The sequence below is a fragment of the Athene cunicularia genome (assembly GCF_003259725.1).
Source record: "Athene cunicularia isolate RWA chromosome Z unlocalized genomic scaffold, athCun1 chrZ_part1, whole genome shotgun sequence".
In the NCBI taxonomy this organism is placed as follows: Eukaryota; Metazoa; Chordata; class Aves; order Strigiformes; family Strigidae; genus Athene; species Athene cunicularia.
In genome coordinates this window covers 25,008,608-25,015,921 of record NW_020799142.1, presented here as the reverse complement: position 1 = coordinate 25,015,921, position 7,314 = coordinate 25,008,608, and positions in this window count along the sequence as shown.

Genomic DNA, 7,314 nt, shown 5'->3' with positions numbered 1-7,314 from the left:
CTGCTGTCAAAAGTTTTCCTCTTAATCATTTGCAGTCTGATCCCAAACTCATTGAAGTTGATAGAAAGAGTCCCATTGACCGCTTTAGGCTTTCATATGGATGCAAGCCCTAATTTTCAAATGTGGCTGCTGTTAGAAAAGGAGGAGAAAAACAACTTCTCCTTTATTTAGGCACCTAAGGATGAGTTTGAGTCCTGGTCATTAACAGCTTGCTTTGACAAACGCAACCCATGCTGGTCTTCAGTCCAGCTGGACTTGTTCTGGGACAGGGGAAGTTCTTAGTAAATTTTAATCATATTACAGTATGATTTGGAAGTATCTGGGATGTGTTATGCACACAAACCCAACAGGAATTGAAGATTTTTCTGCTGATAGCTGGTTTTTGCCAGCAACTAGCAGCTTGAGCAGCCTCTTGTGCTGACCAACCCCTTGGTCCTTTCAGCCAGAGCTGGCAGAAACCATCCAACCACAAATCTGTTTAATGTATTTTGTCCTCTTAACTTACTAAACAGAGTTCACTCAAAGCAGCCCTGAAATACTTATTGTTCTAATTCATCCATAGAGGAGTGAGGCTAGTGAAACAACTCATTTCAAATGCTCTAGAAGTATCTTTGATAAGATACCTTCCAGCACACAGTCATCAGTAGTTTGTTCTCAACCTGCTACAGTGAGTACAATGTGATCATGAGAAAGGGGAAAAAAAAATCACTAAAGGGAAACCAAAAACCAGCAAGGCAACTAACGAAACCAACAGAAAATGCTAATATGTACACTAACTATCTATTAGGAGCAAACAGCTCACCTAGCAATACATAGTGCAAATGTTACGTTGTTCTTTTATTTTATATTAAGCTGTTGTTTTAGAGGTGGGAAATTAAGCTCTTCCCATGTGAAACTGGAAGTGCAGGTCTCCTAATAAATAAACTGGGTTACGAATGTTAGCAGCAGTCTGTTTGGCTCCCCCCGGCACTGGTGGTGCTGGATGGGTTGGACATCAGCAGCAGAAATACAGTGAGCAAGTAACAGCCTGGCACATGTTGACAGAGTATTTCCTCTAATGATTTTTCTCTGAACCCGCACCTTTAATTTCCCTCAGAAACCCATTCAAATCTTCCTGTCTCAGCCTTCAGCTCCTGTACACGGCAGAGGGAGCTAAGCCCCCATAAAATAAAAAGCCCTCCCCTTATCCCTGAAAATGGGGTATAACTCAGTTTTCTGCCCTAAAGCTCTGATTACTCAGTATTGAAGCTCCCCTGTGGTGAGGTCCTCTCTTCCAGCCCAAAACCCTCCTGAATACACAGTTCATGAGCAGGAGCACATATGCAATGTGACCTGCTGGCCACACTTCTCTTGATGCAGCCCAGGATATGGTTGGCTTTCTGGGCTGCAAGGGCACACTGTCAATTCAATGTTCAGCTTTCTGTCCACCAGTATCCCCAGTCCTTCTCCACAGAGCTGCTCTCAAACTCTTCATCCCCCAGCCTGTATTGATACTCATGATTGCCCTGACCCATGGGCAGGACCTTGCACTTGGCCTTGTTGAACCTCCTGAGGTTCACACAGGCCCACTTCTCCAGCCTGTCCAGGTCCCTCTGGATAGCACATCCTGTCGACGGATAAAGCCCGGGTATCAAGAATAACACCAATATGGTTTGCCAGCTTGATCCAATTTTATTAAGTACAGAGCATCTTATATACTATTATGGAGTGATCACATACAGCTAAATAAACTGTGATTGGTTCTAAGCTACTGTCCACACAATATAACTCATATTTCATTGGTACAACACAAAAAGCACACGCGAAAAGCACGAGCCTATGGACCTCCTACTTGATGTTTCAACTTCATCCCATATCTCTAGTTAAGGAATTTGCTGAACAATAGCCCTCTATGCAGTGGCAAGCTAGAGAAGAACATTGAACAGTAAGTTCTTTACACAGAGGCAGCTAGCAGAGAATTACTCATGTCGGTATCAAGGACCAGGTGGCTGTTATCTTCCAAAAATTTCTCCACACACATCCCTTCCCTCCAGAGTGTCAATCACACCACTCAACTTCGTGTCATCTGCAAATTAGCTGAGGGTGTACTCGATCACACTATGTTATTGATATTAAACAGTGCTGGTCCCAGTACAGACCCCTGAGGGACATCACTTGCCATTGATCTCCATCCGGACACTGGGCCAATGATCACTACTCTCTGGATGTGACTAGCCAGGTAATTCCTTGTCCACCAAGTAGCCCATCCACCAAATTATCTCTCTCCAATTGAAAGAGAAGGATGCTGTGGGGGACCATGTCAAAGGCCTTACAGAAATCCAGATAGATGACATCCATAGCTCTTCCCTTGTCCATTGATGTAGTCACCCCATGATAGAAGGCCATGAGGTTGTTCAGGGAGGATTTGCCCTTGGTGAAGCCATGCTGGCTGTCTCGAATCACCTCCCTGTCCTCCATGTGTCTTAGCATAGCTTCTAGGAGGATCTGTTCCATGATCATCCCAGGCACAGAGGGGAGGCTGACAGAACAGAAGTTCCCAGGGTCCTCCTGTCTACCCTTTGTAAAAATGGGTGTCATAAGGGTACAATAAGGAGTTTTAAACAATAAGGAGTTTTAATCATTCTTCAGTTCTAAAATACTATTCAAGGACTAAACAATGTAGTCCTGATGTAACAGGGAAAAAATTACAGGACTACAATTTGAAGCCAAGAGAACTGAATCACAGAAGCTGTGCAATTTTTTCCTGAGAAATGTTAGTCTTGCCCTTAGATGTCGAGTTTGAATGCACTTTGCTATAAATATAACAATACTGCACAATCCTATTAGAAGCCAGATGTATTTAGACTCTCAGGCCCCCAAAATAGACAAGTCATTGTAGTTACTAAATGCTTCAAAGGACCTATATCTTTAGACATCTGCTACAGAAGCTACTCAGATGTGTCCAGTAGGTGTCATTTTTGTCCACTCTTGCTTTCTTTACTAAAGGTTAATCAGAGTAGCAAGAAGGCATTTTCCTTGGAAATTCAAAGATATCATTGCTTCCCTGTGGAAACTGATGGTATTTGGGAGAGGAAACTATGATGGGTTGGACCAGAAATCTCTCCAAGTTGAATGGGAATGCTCAGGATCAGTTTGGTGCCTAGTTATTTCTAGACTGAACTACAGACCTGAAGAGGCAGGTCCAGATTTTGCTCAAAGTCCAGTTCTGCAGAGTTTGGTACTCTGAAAGAAGGACTCTCCTCCATGATCCTGTCCTTTCCACTTCTACATATCCTCAGCCACATGAAGTTGAAGCAAACCCTTTTGGTACCTTACCCTGTACTGCTAGAGATACGAGACAGAGTCCACCCATGGGCACTTCTGGTAAACAATTTCTTACCTCCTCCCCCTGCTACACGGAAAATCAGAAAGCACTGGGAGATAACCTTCTTCCACCGAGGGAAGTTAGGCCATGGCTGCTGGGATCAGTGTGAAACCCAGCCAGGCATGGTTTCCTGTCTGGCAAATATAAAATTTCTGCACAAACCTCTGGAGCAGGACTGCAAGCACCTACTCCCACCAGAAGCCAACTCTAGGTCAACAGCCCTGATGAGCAAAATCTGGCATGACTCTCTGTGGCTAATTATAAGCTATTTTATTATTTTTATAAAATTGTTGATAGTTTCTATTAATTGTACCCTTTGTTCCAGTATAGGGAATTGCCACCCCACAGAAGAGGGAGCTGAAGGAAACCCAGGGACAGTTTAAAGCAAAGCTTGGCATTGGTTGCCATCAAAATGTTTTACACTGAGAGACTGCACTTTGGTTTGAGGTGCTGGAGCTCCAGCCACACATGAGTTCCTCTTTGCTGATGTTGTGGTAACCTCTGTCAGAGGGATGTGGCAGTGAGCAGAGCAGCCCTTGCTGCTCCCTGATCCCGAGTCTAGAGGGCTCTGAGGAAGAAGATACACAGACATGTGCTAATGGACACCCACACGCACAAGAACTTCTTGCTGGTTTCCCACGAGGCTCACAGGTGGTGTGAAGCCCAGATGCAAAATTAAATCAGTACCAGCAGCAAGGCTGCAGCTGGCTGTGCAAATGCCAGGGGAGCTGCACCCATTTGCTTCATGTGGGTGGCTGGGACCAGAGCTGGGTGCTTGGCTGTCATGTGGACCCTGCCAGTGCACAGGTGCTGTGGATGTTCGTCCTCTCCGTCCCTGGTCTGCTTGGAACACCACAGCTATAGAAACTTCACCCTGCTGCTGTATATTCACGATGACACAGAAAAGGCCATTTTGCATGCACTGTCCTTCCTACCCAGCACTGTGGTGAAGTTGGAAAATTCATCCCTAATCAAGCGAGCTGCAAACTACAACCACACATCTAAAATTTCCACTCAGGCACCTTCATGACGTTGAAACAGAACTTGCAGCAGCATTGCTTTCATGCAAAACAGAAACAGCCCCCAACAGCTGTCTCCATCTCCTCTACAAAGATATGGCATCAGAAGTTAAAGTCTCATTTGATATTCCCAAATAACTGAAATTATTTTTGTTATTAAAGACTATCCATTAAAATGAACCCCCTCTTCCATGAACCCACCTTAGCCATGAGCCATAGTGCCATCACTGGGCTCCAGAGAGGGATGTGCAAACCACAAATGTTCTGGGCTGCTCCCAGCCCTGCCCCAGCGTGCCTCGGACTGCAGGCTAGAGACTTGAGGAGCAGTCGTAAAATATCATTTTGATAGAATTAACCAGTTTATCTGGCCAAGAACTATCATCATTCTATTCCAAAATCACTTTTTCAACTCCAAGTAATTAGAGGCTGTTGTTGCTTCTCTCTTCTCTTGCAGAGATAACTTGCAGCTGTTTGCAAACAGCTGACACAAATTTTTGGTCTCCTGTCTAATAGCACAGTATTGTGCCTGCCTCCAAACTGGTGGAATTTCTGCTACAGTGTGAATTTCAAACACGTAATATCAAATTATCTATCAGGAAATACTTCTGTGCATGGGTGAGGTGTGTCTGAAGGCCTCACACAGTCACACCAGGGCTCAGTTTTCCAGGGTGGGATCCAGCCCCTCCAGTCATGTTGCCCAGACCCCAAGAAATGTGCAGAGTTTCTGAAGGAATATGTTGCTTTCTTGTAACTGGATTGTGGGCCCTTTCTTCCAGAGCACTATTTCTCTCAGTAACTGCTATTAAGTGAAAGCCTAGACCCTGAGATAGGCAAATGGGATCTCACCTTCAGCCAGCAATGATAAAGCAAGATAAGAGGCACTTAGAGAAATCCAGGTAAATGCAAGTGCTCCTTTTCAGCAGGTCATTCAGTCAGATAAGCTCCCACCAGCGACACAGATGAAGGTCTTCTTAATCAAACAATACTGATCTTCCATCACACCACATAATAATGATGGAAAGGAACTGCTCAGCCCACTTTGCCCAAAGGGATATGTTACTGTAGCTGATCAGAGAAAATAACTTTATCACCACTATCAGCCAGGGCTGAACTACAAGGTGAAACAAAACTCAGACATCAACAACCACATTTAAATCAAAAAAGATACCTGCAATGAGAAAGTTTCAAGGTGAGGTCTGAGGTTTTTCACAAAATTATAAATAGAAAAGATTAGTGCACTGGGCTCTGGGGACCTTTTGATATATGTAGTTACAGAAGCGTGACAAAAACAGGGTGACCCATTTCAGTGCGCTTTGAAGCAGGGACTTTTCCAGGATTAAGCCTTTCAGCCAGCAAGTAATGTCTGAAAGGCTTGTCACAGAGTTCAGCAGTTTAGATATTTATTTTCTCCCAGCCTTCAAAGAGCGTGCTTTCTTATGGGTTTCAAATCAGTGACTTAGGGTTTGGTCTGTAAAATTAAGGTGACTGGATATATGACCTGAGCAAAGCTGAATAATGGATGGGAATTTTACCAGGCTGAGGGCTGCTTGCAGATGGCTCACTGCTCTGCTGGGTGACTTCTGGGTGGTGGTGTGGTGCCCACTCATGCGGAGAAATAAATTAACCCTCTGTTGAAATGATGCCATGCCCATTTTCTAGAAGGTTTCACAGTCTCCCCTGAATTATCTCCTGGAAAGCCTTTATTTTTCACATGATTTTCTGAACGCTTGGGTTTGGTTTCCACTAGTTGTCCCCTCTGCAGAACAGCTCTGTGTTTCCACTCCAGGAACACCAGATCAGCTGTTTTCCAGGAATTAGCCTGGAAAAGCTTCAGTAACAACTTCCTGCACAGACCTCTGTGCATCACCCACAGGCTTTGCTTTATCAGCTGTAAGACAATAAAAGACTATCCAGGTTTAGGGATTCCTCTTACTGCTTCCATGGCTACTTGGCCCCAGCACAAGGAAGTGGCTTACTTCACCATCTCCTGTACTTTCCTCTTCACTCCTTTTCCTGCTTCATCCCAAATTAGTTTCAAAGGCTTTGGAAACTTCAAAACTTTCACTTCCCCCACACTGCCTCCTTCTTCCATTGCATCTTCCACACCTAAGTCCCCAGCACATCTAGAAGGGCAGCGTAACACTGGGGATGCAGTGTGGCATAATTACAGGTTTCTTAGGATAGAACTGAAGTACGTCCTCAGTGGGGACCTGCTCTCCATTTCTTTTGAGAGCTGGAAAGGTGCTTTGGAGGTCTACGCTCAAATAAAAGAGATCTTGGCCCCCTTCTTCCATTTGGAGACTATATGAAGGCATCAAAATGAAGGCTGTCTTTGGAAACTCGTTGCATAGCCATCACATCTGTCTGTATAAAGTCTGGACATCTTCCTCTGAAAGTCAAGCTGTTTTCTGTCTCTTGTTCATTCCACTTTTTCTAAGTAAACCCTTTTATATAAGCATGAATGATAATTATTATGGCCTTGCTAATACAAGGAAGGAAATTGTTAAAATGAGTTTTACCATGCAGAGGACAAAACACTGCTTTAGAGGAGTTTTCAAAGTGTTCTTTACTCTGGCAGTGCCTTTGCTGTCATGGATCAAACCACTGAACAGGGTGTCCACAATCATGACGGCATCTTCTTCAAACACCGGGTCGAATGTGGACCATGTGTCATTTCAGGTCCTCTTTGAGCAAACCTGAAGAGCAGGCTTTTCAGGCCACCTCGGTGAGTAATTAAATGAAATTCTGCCAAGAGCTGTCATTTACAGGTTCCCTCATCCTGGGGCACAATAGAAACATTTTTTTCAGGTATCTGAGCAGTGCTACAATGCAAAATGCTGAGGTTTAAAACGGTGGTATACAAATATGTCTTCTAAAAAGAAAAAAAAAAAAAGAAAGAAAAAAGGAAAAGAGAAAAGGAAGAAAATGGGG